Here is a 16,441-nt window from a genome sequence, read left to right as displayed (position 1 = left end):
TTACCGCAGCTGCACCCGCCTTTCGCTCCCCCCGCCCCGCGCCTCCCAGCGAGGCCCCCGCCTCTCCTCCGGACCTGCCGCAGGTCGCCTGCCGGCAAAGCCGCCCGCCTTCGCGGCGAGCGCGGTGCTCTGCCGGCCGGCGGGGCGGCCTCGGGCTGCAGCACCCGCCCCCGACCCCCGCCCCGTCCTGTCCTGCCCTGCCCCGCCGGGACCGCCGTGCCTGCGCCCTCCCCGGGGCCTGGGCCGTGCAGGCTCCTCCCGAGAGCAAGCGTGTGGTGCCCGGGGCGGGCACTGGAGCGGCGTGTGCCGAGGGGGTGTGTATGTAGGCTGGAGTTTATTATTATTATTATTGTCATTAGGAAAGAAAGAAAAGGGGGGGGGGGGGGGGGGGGAGGGGGGGGAGAAGGGGTGGAGGAGGAGCAGGGGGGTGGAGGGGTGTGAAACAAAAAAAAAAAAAGGCCCGGAGAGGAGTTTCCAAAAACTTCCAAGGAACTCGTTGCTCCAAGTCTCAGGCGGCGGCAGCGGGCGAGAGCGATGCTGGAGCCACGGGCGCTCCGAGAGTCGACGGCGGCGGCGGCGGCGGAGGGGGCGGCCGCGGGGACGACGGCGGCAACCGCGGAGAGCGCGGGGCCGCCCGGAGCTGGGATGGTCGAGAAGAAGAAAGACGGCAAAGGCAGGAAGGGGAAGAAAGGCAAAGGGCCCGGCAAGAAGCCCGCTCCCACGGAGGAGGGCCAGGCGCCCGGCTCCTCCACAGGTAAGCTCTCGGCAGGTGCGGGGGCCGCCTGCGTGGATCCACCGCTCTCTTCCCGGCAGACGCGGGGCCGCTCGCAGCGGGCGCTGCTGCCCCGGCTCCCGTCCCGGCCCGTCCCGCCGGGGGCTGCCCGCGGAGCGGCGTGGTCGGAGCTGCTCGGCTGCCCGAGCGGAGCCGGTCTGCAGCCCTCCCTCCCGCCGACCCCGGAACCCTGAGCGGCTCTCGGCCAGCTGTTGCTCTTCTCTTTTCTTTCTTTATTCTTTTTTGCTTTTTTCCTTTTTTTTTTTTTTTTTTTTTTTTTTCTTTTTTTCTCCCCAGCGATGGCGGTGGTAGTGCGTATCTCCCGTTACAAAACGCGTTTTCTCCCCCTTTCCTTCCCCAGGAATCACTTAGCTGAGTTGAACAGATGGCAAACTTTCGTGCCGGGTATTTTGTTTAAACTTGCAGCTATTTACTCAGGGATGATCAGAGAGGACCTTTTGCTCGTTTTGCAGCACGTGTTGTTTGTCTTATGCCTCTTCCGTATTACATGCAGGGGTTTGTGCCATTAAGACCCTAATTGTAGGTGTGCACAGGCTCAGGACTCTGCGGACCTACCCAAAGGCAGGGTTGCAGCCGTGCAAGCTGCCTCACTCAGCCAAACACCTCAGTCAATGAAGACTCCTTAGTGCTGGACAAGTACATGATGCTTTTCCTAAAGTGCTCATGCTATGCCACCTAGTTTATCAGAAAGCTTTAGAGGTGCATGCGTAGAGAGAGTTTTTGCAGCAGCAACATGTGCCTGGAGTTTTTGGTCAGACTGTTTATTTGAATTCTTTGTTGCCGGTGGGAAATTATTTTAAAAGAGCAGAGTCAGTTGCCTGATTTGGCTGTTTATTTGCTTTTTTATTCCACTAAATGGAGAAACAGAAAGCCCCAAGGGGCTAATTTCTTTAAACATACCTGAGTTAATTCTGCTTAGTGCATCATGGCAAACGTGATGCAGCTCTAGACTTTAATCACCAGTCCTCAGGGAGGATGTGTGTGATTCAGACACAGCAGTTATCCCTTTGGGCTAATAATCTTTAAAAACTTTCTCTGCTCAGGGCATCCTCTTCTCTGTGCCTCTTTAGAGACAGATATCCGCTCCCCCGATATCACACCCCATTCACCCAGCTTCTGCTCAGCGATGAGCATAAACGAAAAATGGAGAGAGCAGGGGAGTTTTCCCTTGGTACACCAAGTTGAGGATGAACTCTTCGTTTGACTTCTTACTGTCTCTCTCTCTCAATCCATTAGGAGTCTGTCTCTTGAAGCATTAAAACCTTTGGCAGACTTATCAGTCACAGCTGGGGTATTTGGGGTGTTCAGGATTTTCTGTTTGTTTTAGGGGTTGACATAGAAAACATGAAGATGGTAAACATGCTGGAGGATTTATGACAGGAAATCACTGTCAAGAGAATATAAGGGAGGTAAACTTCTGGCTGTATGCTCCTCAGGGTCCTGCCATGTCCCATCCCATTCTTGTAGAAGAGCTCTCCTCTCTGTGGGCAGCTTGCTGCCTCTAGCAGAGCAGGGCTGCTGTATGTATGAGAGGCATGGGCAGTCTCTGGTGGCTGGGGCAGGAGGTGCAGCTTCCTTGGGTTGGGCAGTTGTGCCAGCCAGTGGGGAGAATGAGAAAGAACTGCCAAACCAGAGGGGCTATTACTGGGCAAATCAGCCATCCTGAGTCTGAACTAGACAGAGGTTTTGGGACCTCGTGGGGAAATCAGAGTAATAAGAGTATGGAGGATGCGCTGGCATTTATCACCTGGAGTTTGGGTATTTGCATCTATCTCTGGTGCTGTGGTCTGAGCATGTCTGCCATGGAAAGTGTTTTGCCTGAAACGCTGGGTGGTGGCAAGTGTAGTCTGAGGTTCACCAAAAGAGGGTTAAACCTAGGCAAAGCCTGGGTTCTCAGGCTTTGCTAAAAGTCCTGAGAGCTTGCATACTGTCAAGCCAAAATATGACAGTGTTTTAAACAGAAAGAGTCCAGTTTTCTGGCAAGTGTTTAACTCAGTTTTCCAAAGTGCCAGAATATTTTTGCTGGTATGAAAGAGTACCGCCTTCATCCATACCTGACATTACTAGTCAAAAGTTTCCTGTGTGGGCAAGAACTGTGCATTCTTCTACCTTATGTAATTAAAATCCCACTCCTTCTGAGATGAGTGCGTGCGGTAATTCGCGTGCGTAGCTGAGTTGTGTGCAGTGATTGCAGGTACAGTATCTAATGGGAACATTGAAATACAGTGTAAGGCATCTCTGTACATTTGACTCACAAAGAAATAATGTCATGCTGGTGACGTTGCATTTATAAACCATAACTACCTTCTTTTTTGTGGATATTTTCTGTTTTGGGGAACCTTAGAAAATGAATTAGTTCTTCAGAAGAGAAAGACTAGTTATGTTGGTTAATGCACAGTGTAGTCATAGAATCATAGAATCACTAAGGTTGGAAAAGACCTAAAAGATCTTCCAGTCCAACCGTTCACCTATTCCCAATAGCTCCTACTAAACCATGTCCCTCAACACAACATCCAGTCTTTCCTTGAACACCCCCAGGCTCGGTGACTCCACCACCTCCCTGGGCAGTCCATTCCAGTGCCTGACCACCCTTTCTGAAAAGTAATACTTCCTCATGCCCAGCCTGAATCTCCCCTGCCGTAGCTTGAAACCATTCCCCCTGGTCCTATCACTAATGACACGAGAGAAGAGGCCGACCCCCAGCTCACTACAACCTCCCTTCAGGAAGTTATAGAGAGCAATGAGGTCTCCCCTGAGCCTCCTCTTCTCCAGGCTGAACATTCCCAGCTCCTTCAGCCTCTCCTCATAAGCCCTGTGTTCCAGACCCCTCACCAGCTTTGTTGCCCTTCTTTGAACACGTTCCAGGGCCTCAATATCTTTCTTGCAGTGAGGGGCCCAAAACTGGACACAGTACTCCAGGTGCGGCCTCACGAGTGCTGAATATAGGGGAACAATAGTAGAGCAGAAGTTCTGCATTTCAAGCATCTGGCTTCTTTTCTTTCTGATAAGCACATCAGAGCTCAAATTAATGATTGGACTACACACATTGACTAACGTTGTGTTCTGGCAATGATATGAAGACCTCCCGACTTTGGTAGAACCACAGTTTCTCCTTTTCACTGATACTGTTCTGCAGTGAGATATTAAGCACCTGATGATCAGTGAGTGTGCTTAGAATGTGCAGCTGAAGAGGTAATGGAAGAGTTTTATTTTTTAGTGCCCTACTTTCTTAAATGAAAGTATATCAAGAATTGCTGTTTTCTGTGCTGCATTCTGCTCTATCAGTAGTTTACCTCCTCCACTCATGGGCTTCCTTCCATGTGAAAAAACAGCACCTTACAACCAAGTTTTACCATCTGTGCACTAGCACAAAAGTCATTATTTTTTTGTTTATGGCTGTTTTCCTGATTGTAGCTTCAATAGGCTTAATTTGCTTATTTCATGTTTCCTTTCAGTGTCTTGTCAAGAAGCGTTCATATACTGGAAAACAGATACAAGGTTAAGAATCATCTTTATTATTTTAAAAAGTGGATGTATGAAAGATGTTTCTTTGCTACATTCTCTCACTAATAATTAGGGAGCTCCAGAACTCCTGTTAGAGAAGATGATTAATTATTTAAATATAAATATATATATAAGCAGGCTTGGCCTGTACTGCTCGGCTACGCATTGGCAATACAGAAAAAAAATCATGTTTTTCATTATCCAGGTGGAATCTGAGCTCTGGGCTTGGTAACAAAAGCTTGGGCTTGGTTTCTTAGTCACAAAAATTATGTAAAAGAACAATTTCCCCTCACTTCAAATGATCTTGAACAAATTGATTGCTTGCATGAAGTCCAAAGTGATCATATCTTCCTTCAGCTGGGCAGTCCAGGCTATGGTAAGTACAGAGAGTGGAAAACTGAGGAGGGAGTATTAAGAATTGACAGAAGCTTCCAGCTTTTCTCCAAATGATTTCACTGATGTGCTGTGCCAGCTGAGTGTGCAGACAGGCTTAACAAATCTTCCTGGCTTCTCAGGGCACTCTCAGTGTACTTGAAGTGCCAGGGCAGAGAAACCCCTGAAATTGTGATGTGCTGCCTCCAGACCTGCCCTCACCTAGGCACTGCTCCTGTCTCAGAGTGCTGTTACAGCACTTGTCAGAAGCCTGGTACTGGGCCCACCATAGAATAGCAGTATCATTAATGTTGGAAAAGACCTCTGGAATCACCATGTGCAACCAGCAGCCCACACCACGCCCACTAACCACGTCCCTCAGTGCCAAATCACACGGTTCTTGGACACCTCTAGGGATGGTAACTTCACCACCTCCCCGTGCAGCCTGTGCCTCTGCATCACCACTATTTCTGAGAAGAAAGTTTCCTAATATCCAACCATGTCAGCTCTTGAATGTTCTGCCGCATTGACCTTGGTTTCGGACCCCATAAAGTGGTGCTAGTGAGGTGACAGAAAATAATCAGTTTGGGGAAAATCCCTCTGTGGAAGACCTGTGTAAACCAGGTGGTGCACCAGTTCATGGCTGCCCAGCCTCATTGTCAAGTGCTTTGAAGAGGCTTCAGGGCTTGAGTAGACAGAGAATGAAGACCATGAGCTATTCCTAAGAACACCTTGATGAGTGTAAAGATTAAGCAGCAGACTCTGGGTTTTGCCAGCCACTCTTTAGTTCAGCAGCAATGGCAGGAGTAGCAGGGGTCTGTAAGCAGCTGGTGCAGGAAGACAAATTTGGTGCGGAGAAGAAAGATGAGAAGCAAAGATGAGTCCCAGTCATCATTTCAGTGAGGTGACCTCAGAAACATGGTTCTGAACACATCTGTGTTTACAGAGCCCAACAGAGGGAGATCAGGGTCATCGACATTGAAAATAAGTACCTCCTGGTGAGAAATTTAATGTAGTGTTGGACAAAATGCTAGAGCTTTGCAACTGCACAACGGAATAAACAGCAAGTTCAGATGGGATGAGTGCAACTGAGCATCACCTTTGACTTCATCCTGTTTGCAGGCTTAGTTGGTGGAGGAAGAAATGGCATTGGTCAGACTGAGGACAGGGCTGTGTTTCAGGGTTTGGCTGGGAGGGCTCACAGCTTAATCTGAGAATTGCTAAATTTAAGTTGATACTCAGCATTCATAAAGAAAGGTCAGGAAGCAGGTCAAGGTTTTAACAGGAACCAAAGACAAGAGCCTTGGAGATGGCATGAGAGCTGTGGTTTCTGGTAAAAGCTGTCCAATTCTAGATGAAAACCATTGTTTGGAAGGTGTGACAGCTTCTCCTGGTGTTTCTGAGCCAAAGTATTTATGCTGTACTGGTATGCCTGTAGATTTTTCTGAGAGGAAGGCCTCTCCACCTGTGTGCAGTGCATGAATGCTCCAAACATTCCATGCAATCTTCAGAGCAATTTTGAGAATGAATCCTTTAAAAAGCATGCGAGTATGTTCATGTTTTGTGAATAAATGAGATTAGTCATCATTCAATCTTTTTTGACTTAACACTGCAAGTACTACTTGACTGTAGCCATGGGAATGCAAATAAAATTGTGAGGACATACCAGTACTGTTGTCCAGTAAATACTGCCTGTGTACAGAAGGACATTCCCTATGTCAAATACATGCAGAAACCGTTCTGAACTTTGTGCAAATATTGGTGGCTGGGTAAGGCTAAAAAAAAAATTTTATCTTTGGTATAGAAATGCCAAGATCTGCTAAGCCATGTAGGGATTTTAAAACATTAATCCCTGGCAAAGCTGAGACTCAATTCTTTTTGCAGTTGTGGGCTTCTCTTCTTGGATTTCTGGAAATGCACTAACTGTAAATGAAAATAATAACAAAACAGGTTGAGGCAGCTCTCATGGGAAAAAAAAAAAAGGGCCAACATAGTTAATTTTTTAGAAGACTTCTTCAGCACTGTTTGAGGGAGCCACAATCACACCACAGAGCAGCTGAGCATCCTGAGGACAGGAATGTCAACTTTAGTCACATCGGTGGCAATTTGTGGCTCTGAAAGAAAAGAGCCAAGTGCCAAACTGTGGAAAATTTTCTTGCAGCCATCTCCCTCCCCCGTCTCCTCCTTGTAATCTGTCCCTAAGCATCCGATATTCCTTTGAGGCAGGTACTTACAACCAAGAGCAAAACAGCTAAGAACAATCGTCTTGCAGAGTGTCAGAAGCTCTGGAAATGCTACAAATTCTTACCAAATCAGTGTTTTGTTAACACTCCAAAAGTAACAAGAGTGAATGTGCCTTTAACAGTACTGATAGTTTATCATGTTCCGTTATGATACAAGAAAACAAACCAAGTGTCAATATTTTGTGTGAGTCATTCTAGCTGCACAAAGGACTGCCTCACTGTGCTTAAAGTATTTCAGTTAACCCTCCGTTGCTCCCGCAAATACCCTGGGTGGCTGGGGGGGGGGGAGGTGCGGGGGGGAGGGTGTGATCTTGTTACAGCCCCAGAAAGCACACGGTATAAGACCTGTGCTGGAAGAATGAGGGTGCCCATGTCGGGACTGTAGTCAGGAGGAAGAGCAGCAGCAAGGAAAGGAAACGCACCTCGTCGCTTTCTCAGGGTGCCTTTGAGCGATGCTCGTCTGTGTCAGTGCCGCTTAAAAAATAATAACGATGACCAAACTCACAGCGAAGAAGGGGAAAGGGAGCCCGCTGCTTCCCGGAGCAGAGGACGGGTGGCTGCGGCGGGGCGCGGGCCGAGGTGCCGCTGCCGGCGGCGGCCGCGAGAGGGTGCGGCGGGAGCGCGCTGCTCCGCGCGGGGAGCGGGGGGGGGCCGGGCCGCGCCGTGCGGGAGCTGCGCTAGTGCGGGGAGGCGGTCGTCTGGCTATGGGAGCCTTTGACGGTAACGGAGGGCGATGAGGAGATGGCAACTTGGAGAGCAAGTCTGCTTGTAACCTTCTCTTTCTTCTTCTCTTCATTCCTCTTTTCCTCCTTCTTTTTTCTCCTCTTCTTTACTCTCTTTCTCCCTCCCATCCATCTGTCCTCTCCAAGTCTATTAGTTCTTCTTTGATGTGTCGTTTTCTTCCTTCCTTCTTTCTTTTCTCTACCCCTGCTTCCTTCTTTCCCTTTCTCCCTGCCTCCTTTTCCTTCCAACTCTTCCTCCTTTCCATCCAGCCTTCCACACTTCCTTCTTCTTCTCATCCTTCCTGTCTGCTCAACTTCTGTTAATGGAGAAAAAACATAAAAGGAACGTTAAGGCAGCAACAAACTGAGAGATTTAACAGATTTAACACAAACCACAACTGGAGTAACTGTTGGCAGTTTAGTTGTACGCAGAACACTGTTTGTGTCTATATTTGCATTTCTATCTGTATCATTTCTTTGAGAGCATTAGATCTGGGGAGAAATTGGCCAAGTTTGTTCACTGTAAACCGCTTGACTCCTCCTAGTTCTGATCACAGGTCTGAGATTAAGAGAGTGACATTAATCTAACTGTGACAGTTCATTTGGGAATCTTTCCTCATTCTCCCTGTGCATCTGTTTCTCAGGTTTTATGAACTGATGGTCCTTCCACCTCTGTAAGCAGGGGGAATCCGAGTCAAGCAGTTGGGGCTTGGCATTCAGCACTTAGATTCAGGCTCAGCCTTGCTCAATGGCTTTCTCCTGCATTAACAGCTTTCATTTCACCCCTGAGTCAACCACATGCCATGTCTTACGGCTAATGGTTAATCCCTCTGAAGACAGTTACAGAAGCATGAATGCATATTTGAGATAACTAAACAGAGTCCTGGTAACATCAGCTTGCACAGGTGATTGATAGATTGTTCCCACTGCAGCTACTGCTAGAAGAGTTAGATTTTGAATCCAGTGTTGGAAGATTACGTGTTTGTGCACGTAGGGGTTTGTGTGAATTTTATTAGGATTTTTGTCTTCTTCAGTGACAGAGTCTTTAGTTTCCCTTTGGAGACATCCACTGGACTCCAAAAGGAGAAAAAAGAGGACTTATTCTGACAATGTATTGCACTTGCATATGAAACAATACTGAAAGCTACTCTGATTTTTTGCATTATAATTGGAATAGAGCTAGTTATACTGTGAGTACTTCTTTGCATGTGTCACAGAATCACAGAATCATACAATGGCCAGGATTGGAAGAGACCTCAAGGATCATGAATCTCCAGCCCTCCTGCCACATGCAGGGCCACCAGCCTCCCCATTTAATACCAGACCAGGTTGCCCAGGGCCCCATCCAACCTGGCCTTGAACACCTCCAGGGACGGGGCATCCACAGCCTCTCTGGGCAGCCTGTTCCAGCACCTCACCACTCTCTCTCTAAAGAGAGACATCCTGACATCCAACCTAAATCTTCTCTCCTCAACTTAAAACCATTTCCCCTTGTCCTGCTGTTATCTACTATCTTTCAAAGAGTTGATTCCTCTCCTGTTTGTAGGCTCCTTTTAGGTACTGGAAGGCTGCAATGAGGTCATCCCACAGCCTTCTTTTCTCCACGCTGAACATGCCCAGCTTCTTCAGCAGGTCTTCATAGGGGAGGTACTCCAGCCCACTGATCATCTTTGTGGCCCTTCTCTGTACCATCTCCAACAGCTCTCTATCTGGGGGCTCCAGGCCTGGGCACAGCACTCCTCCAATATATCCTTGAATTGTGCCAAGTTAAATTGATATTGTTTGTGTCACTGTAGTGCTTTGAGGTTTAACTGAACTCTGCATCCTTCAAACTCCTCTCACTGAAACCAGCTTAGCTGAGAACAAGCTCCCCTTGCCCAGGAACCTGCATGCCCAAAGCCACACCACATCGGTCTGGTCCCAGAGCAGAAACCAAGTCTCCCAGTTCTGTCTCTAACTTCTTTCCACAAACCATCATGTTTCCTGAAGTGTGACCTATCCAGAGATAAGAAGGTAATGTACAGAAAACATGAGCTCATTTCACATTCTGTTTTTTGGCACATGGAAAGATTATTTTCCCAGTTTCTGGAGGCACTGCCTATTGCAGTGGCACTGGCTGCAGTGGAACAATATTTCAGTGGGAAAAATATGATTTGTGTCCTAGGGTTGCCAGTGGCTCTTTTCTTGTGTTTTTTTGTTGTTGTTGTTGTTTGTTTTTGTTACTGTTTTTGGTTTTTTTCCACCCTCTGCTGCACTTCTGCAGTGAACCGTACCATTTGCAGCACCCTCTGCCTCACCCAGTGAACCATACCAGCAAAGAAGTTACTTTTGAAGAAGGTGGCTAGCATGAAAACATGTAAGTTTCTGGTTGGACCTGTTCTTGGAAAGAGTGGACTGGAGATGCAGAGGTGTAAAGCAAACTCTAAAAGCTGTGGGAGAATGAATGGAGGTGCCAGCACAGTAATGAAGCCAGGTAAAAGGCGCTGGAAGAACAAACAAAACAGATAGAAGGCATTTCTACATTGGAAGTACTTGCCTAGGCATGTGGGAAATATTCTGTCACTCATAGAATCTGAGGCTGGGATTGATATGTATTACGTGCTATACCTCAACCAAAAGCTCTGGGATGAATGCAGACTGGATGGGTGGGGTTTCCTGCATTTGACAGGTCTCTGGTTCGACTTTCTGCACAAATTATTGGCAGGCTTAACATTGTAGATTTCAGCGATCCTGGCCTCATCCTATTGTAGTTGTTGTTGATACATTTTGTTTGAAGATTTTTTTTCTCTTCAGCATTGTGCATAGCACTTGAGAGGGTGCTGCAAATGTGTGAAAGGCTAGGTTCACATACTAGATGGCAACAGAAACTATGGAGAAAAGAAACCAATTGTCTGCAGAAGAGAAGCTGAGACTTAGCAAAACTTTTCTTGGCTGTGAAGTGTTGTCAAAGTCAGAAACTGGAAAACTATTTCAATAAATTAGCTGGGAAAAAAAGTTTTTTCAAAAATATTTATTCAAAAATTCATGTGGAGCTACTTAAGACAGATAAATACTTTTTTTAATTCTTGCCCACTCCTCCTTCCTTTTCCTTTATTATTTCTCCCATCTGTAGGAAGAATGCCTCTCGCTGCTCTCCATCCTCACTCTCACAGTGAAGACCATTTGGGTGAGGAGCCTGGATAGAATCAGGGCCTGTCCTTCCACAAAGTGGTCAGCATTTCTCCAGCAGGGTCTCTTGCAGCTGATGTCTGTTCCACAAAGCTGGAACTCAATGCTCTAAACTACTGGTGTTCTTCCTCTTGTCCTCTGCCTGCTCTCTGCCCCATCCCTTCTCCAGATCACACACAAATGGCAGAAGCCAGTGACAATAATCAGATTATTTCTAGTCCCCAGGCACAGTATGTCTAGCTCCTTGGCTACAATTGAAGCTGTACCTAACAGCAGAATGAAGGCAGAGCTTGGTGCTAAGGTGATGTCATCTTCCCCACTGACCACAAGAAAGATCAGGGGAAGGAGTATTATTTCTTAAAGATGATGAGAGAATAGTAGCTTAATCTGAGCACTGTCTTTTTTTAATGGTATGGAAATAATTGCAGAGCTGCCAGTGACACTGGCTCATCTTTAGAGAAATTGCTCAAGAGAGATTCCCAAGACACTGAGGACAATAGAGGATAGCTGCATCCCATAGATGTTTCTCATGGTTCAGTCCAGACATCAGTGGCTTTCCTTCAACTCAACTTTGCTTGCATCATCAAAGCTGAAGTAATCTACCAAGTCTGGATAGTTCCTCTCCTCTTCAGCACCTACTGATTGATTCTTCAGTGTTTGTTTTTCCTTCATTTCCCAAAAATTTTGTTGATTCTTCTGTAATGTGTTGTGCTGAGTACTGACTGCCATAGTGTGCTTGCCTGGAGGTAATTCCATCAAGCTGGAAAAAGGGCAAACTATGTCAGCATGTCAGTTAGATGGAATGGCAGGAAGATATATGAAATTACTTCTTTTTGCAAGCTTTTCTGATGCTTGCATAAACAAAAACCATTTGGGGACCTTGTCTTCTTGTGTCACACAACGTTTGGCCTCTGAGTTCCTGTGCAAGGTATTTTTCAGACCTGGAGAAATGAAGCCATACACTTTTGGTAGTCCCTCTCCAGCACTGAAAGCTGCTCAGTGCTTTGGCGTGGTGGCTGTTCATGCTCTGCCATTTCCACCATGAAATAAAGTAGTCCAGAGGGTGCTCTGATTTATAGTATCATTTGAGTTGAAGTATTGCTCTCCTTCCCATGGTCCCAGGACATTTAGTCACTTTGCACGCTCCAGGGACATCAGACATAGGATCACAAGGCAGCCCATTGTCAGAGTTTCCATCTATTTCTGAGCTATAAAGAACATATGTTCTTTAGAGAGCCCTTTCACTGTGTGCATAAGTGGCAAAGAATGGACTGTGATGCCAGCTTGCTTCAGTGCAGGAAAATTTCCTTAAATGCATCCCAGGAACCTGTATGCATGGGATGGGTTGGAATAAAAATTGCTGCTGATTTTCAGTCAGACCTCTAGAGGAAAAAGAGCTTCCATCAACTGGCAGAGAAAGTCCATGGGCTGGGCAAAGACTAGCTGCAGAATCACCTGTGCAATTGAAAGGGTAACATAGCCCATAGAACAGTGGTTCAAAACCCCACTGCTTATTATAGGTGGTGGTCAGGTGACTGTGTCCATACATCTGCTTGTCCTGTGCACTGTAAAGGTCTGTGAGGAACCCGTTTGTCCAGCTGACTTGCAAGCTGGTAGACCTGTCAGGAATGCATGAAACTCCTTGAAAACTAGGGAGACTGTTTGCAGAACGCAATCTGAGGGCTTGCTTACACACTCACATAAGTGGAGGTAGCTAGGATTGTGTGAGAGCAGAAGATAGTGTGCTTGCAGTTAGATTTCCTCTTCTCTCAGTATGTATGGGTACCTGTGGATTTTGAACCTCCCAAGTGTCTTTTAGCAAATCCTGAAGGTGCCCAGTGGAAATGCAGTCAATGGCACTACAGAATTTGTAAACTGAGGATAAGATGGACTTCTGTCCTGCAGAAACAGTATTTGGAAGAAACTGAAATGATGCACTGCGTCACATCTGCTGGGCTAGAGATGATAGGAAGAGAAAGACAATTGAATTAAATATTGAAAATTTTCTTCTAGGGCAAATGCTTAACACAGCCAGCCCATGAGTAATACATTTCTAGGTGTTTCTGAATCTTCTTCATTTTATCCTCTTTAGCTCAGGGAATTGCTATCTTTTAACCATTCTACTCTCATCTACATAGCTTTGGCAAGAAGAAAATAAAAGCATTTTTTTCTTTCTAGAGTTATTCTGGAGTAAGATTAGTGCAAACATATATGTAGACTTGTGCAGACACAAACATACACACCGCCCCTCATGACTTCAGCAAGAGAGGAGTTAATTTTTAGAAAGTTTGAGGCCTTCTCGGGTTATATTACATCAGTGAATTCCTCCAGTGGTGAAGTGTCATTGAAAGGAAAGTCTTCTTTTCTAAGCCATTTTTAACTTCTTGTTCCATAAAAACTCTGGAGCTCCTGGACCAGCCCTCCTCAGGGAGTGGTCCTGTGAAATGTGTGAACAGCTGGATGGCACAGAGTTGGAAAGCACTGCTGCCTTTAAAGAACAAAACTGATAGCTGCTCTGAGAAAGCAGTGCATTTTCCCAAATAACTCTTAACTCTGTATTAATATTTCTGAGAGGAACAAATGCGTATTCTTTTGATAGTGTTAGGAATCAAGCTCTTCATGGAAAAGTAGAAATCTCCCCACCATGCTTACAGCAGGGAAGTGCTGTAATGTTGAGAGTAGTGGGTTCCCCTTGATATATTATTTTTAAAGCTGTACTTGGTTAGCGACACCCTTTACACATGAAAGAAATACCAGGCAGATGCAGGACCATCTTAAGTCATGATGCGTTCCATGATGTTTCTTGCTCTCAGTTGCATGGGAAAAGCCACTCCATTTCCAATCAATCCCAAAGAACCCAAGCATAAATAAGAGCTGTAAATTGCTTTGCAGCTGAGGGATAAGCAACAACTTGAGGGATTAAGAACTAGTTTGTTAGCAAGGCTGTTTCCATTCATAACACTGTTGTGAGCTCTAGCTCTAACCAGTGATCAGATAAGATAAAAAAGGTAAAACAGGATTACCCTGACAGTGTTTGCACACCCTTCTCCCGGCCATCAGCAGGGCAGTGCTAGCTGCAGTAACACTACCTGAGGGTTGCAATCTCCGTTCTGGTGGAACACCCACTTATTTGTGCCAGATTCCCCCAGGGTCCAACCAGGAGGGAAGAGAGGCAGCTTGCACATCTGCCTCTCACAACAAAGGCTCCTAAGTGTGTCCAGCAATACCTCCTCTCTGCAACTCTTTGACCTGGAAGATCTTGCCACAGTAAGGTGTGTCACAGTCTGATTTGTTCTGTGATTTAAGGTTCAACACAGCAAAGTGCAAGGTTTTGCACCTGGGCTGGAGGAATCCCAGGCATCCATACAGACTGGAAGGAGCGGTCCTTGAGAGCAGCCCTGCAGAGAAGGACCTAGGGGTCCTGGATGAAAAACTGAATATGAGCCATCAGTGTGCTCTTGCAGCTCAGAAAGCAAATCAGCAGAGGGGTGACCAGCAGGGACAGGGAGGTGATTGTACCTATCTACTATGCCCTTGAAGTGAGGCCCCGCTTCGAGTACTGCATCCAAGCCTGGGACCCGCAATACAGGAAAGACAGAGAGCTGTTGGAGAGGGTCCGGAGGAGGGCCACAAAGATGATCAGAGGGCTGGAGCGCCTCCCTTTGAAGACAGGTTGAGGGAGCTGGGCTTGTTCAGTGTGGAGAAAAGAAGGCTGTATTCGAGGCCAGATTGGATGGGGCCCTGGGCAGCCTGGTCTAGTACTAAATGGGGAAGTTGGTGGCACTGTTTGTGAGAAGGGGGTTGTAGATTTGTGATCCTTGAGGTTTCTTCCAACCCTGGCCATTTTGTGATTCTGTAATTTTTTTCTTATCTCTTTTCCCTGACACCCACCATGGCAGATGGGATGCCAGTCTAGCCCAGCATTTGGTCAGGATAGTTGGGTGCTGGAACATGCTTGAGGATGGAGTGGGGGATGAGTATGTGCTTGAGAAGGGAAAAGATCAGGCATGGAGGATTTGTCAAGCAGGAGCATAGGATACGAACTTGACCAGGAATTAATACACCAGCAGCTCATGGAGTCCATCCTCCAGCATCTGCCCATTTCTCACATTCTCAGTGCTCTGGTGCTTGCACCACCATCTACATTTCTAACAAACCCCTTTGCCTGGAGCATGCTGTACATAATGTTTCTAGGGAGGGATGTGGGGGTGGAAAGACCATATGAGGTCATAAAGTTTTTGTGGAGATGCAATTTGATCCAAAAAGTGAATTACCAGGTGCTTCTTCAGAGAGGGATTGGGTTTAAATTTAAATACCTCATTTAAGAAGGCCTTGTGCTCCAGAAGTGAATCAATTCCATTTATTCTCTAAATGCAGATTTGTTTTACCGTAGCATAATTCCAGGATGATGTTTAAATTGATCAGTAGATTGAACTTAACAGATTTATAGGGGGAAAAAAAAAAAAAAAAAAAAAAAAAAAGAGAAAAAGAGAAAAAAAAAAGGATAAAGCTTTATGTCATTATTCTTTAACACTGAAAGTTTTAGCAGCATAGTGGGTCATGAAACTTTAACAAGGCAGTACATTTCAGAAGTCTTTTTTCAGAAATTTGCTCCTCTCCTTTACCTACCAGAACAGGGAGGGAGTTGAGGTGTTGTCCTCGTATGGTACCAGCATGGAACTCAGTGGAACAGTATCAGGGTGGATATAGCATCAGTCAAGAGGCTTCAGTCATAGAGGTGAGGTGTGGAGGAGTGGTGGAGCTTTGATAGCACTCTGCAAGTGTATGTACTGCTGCCAGAATGGATGTTACCTCTTGAGGAGGCTTCTTGTAACAGTAGGTTTATAGGAAAAATGTTACACTTCTGTGCCTTGTAATTTGGGATATAGCTGTGAGATGGCTGGGTTTGTTCCTGGTTCTCAGGTGGATGGAGCTGCTGGAAGCAGAGGCTGTGTTTTCTTTGTGCAGTGTTTCTGAACAGCAGCACTGAGCCCTGCTCTCTTGCCCCCTTGCTCAGGCATCCAGTAGGGAGGATTGGCTGGAGGCAGTAATGGCACTGCTCATGCATGTCTGGAAGGCAAGTGCCTGCAGTGAGCAGCCCGATTCTGCAGGGACACCTGGAAAGCTCATCTAAATGAGCTTTTAAAGTGCATTCACTAACCTGTATTCAATCACCACTTGGATTTTTTAATTATTTTTTATCTAGCTCTAAACTGACTAAAATTAGCATCATTTTATTTCCACTATCCACGCACTGTAGTTTAACTGAAGAACACAGATTCACACTTGGAGTTAGTTTAGATAAAGTTTTCCTGTCCAGCACTGTGCCAACAGCCCTAGAATGCTGCCACTTGGTGCTAAGCCTGAGATGAGTCTCCAGCCCCAGCTGAGTCCCTGAGGGAAAAGAGATTCCCAAACCACAGCTCTGCTGTGGAATTGCAGGGAGAAGGCAGCTTGAGAATGTGTGCAAGAAGAGAGGAGAGGTGGTAGAGAAGTGTGTATGGGGAACTGACAGTTGAGGATTTGTTGAGCTGGATGTCAAGCAGTGGGAAAAGTGCAAATAAAGAACAAGGAAAGGAGGGAGGGAGAGGAGAGGAGAGGAGAGGAGAGGAGAGGAGAGGAGAGGAGAGGAGAGGAGA

At 46.4% G+C, this 16,441-nt stretch overlaps 1 protein-coding gene across 1 annotated transcript in view; it reads left to right on the top strand.

The window, feature by feature from the left end:
• Positions 1-713: 713 nt before the first annotated feature.
• Positions 714-16,441, top strand: part of NRG1 (neuregulin 1) — a 170,685-nt gene continuing 154,957 nt past the window's right edge. The window contains exon 1 of the mRNA XM_042866347.1: positions 714-754. The gene's annotated coding sequence lies outside the window, so the exon portion shown is untranslated. The remainder of the gene's footprint in view (positions 755-16,441) is intronic.

This window comes from Lagopus leucura, unplaced genomic scaffold (genome assembly GCF_019238085.1).
Source record: "Lagopus leucura isolate 7727_CA_CO unplaced genomic scaffold, USGS_WTPT01 Super-Scaffold_810, whole genome shotgun sequence".
Lineage (NCBI taxonomy): Eukaryota > Metazoa > Chordata > Aves > Galliformes > Phasianidae > Lagopus > Lagopus leucura.
This window is presented reverse-complemented; position numbering and strand designations above follow the sequence as displayed.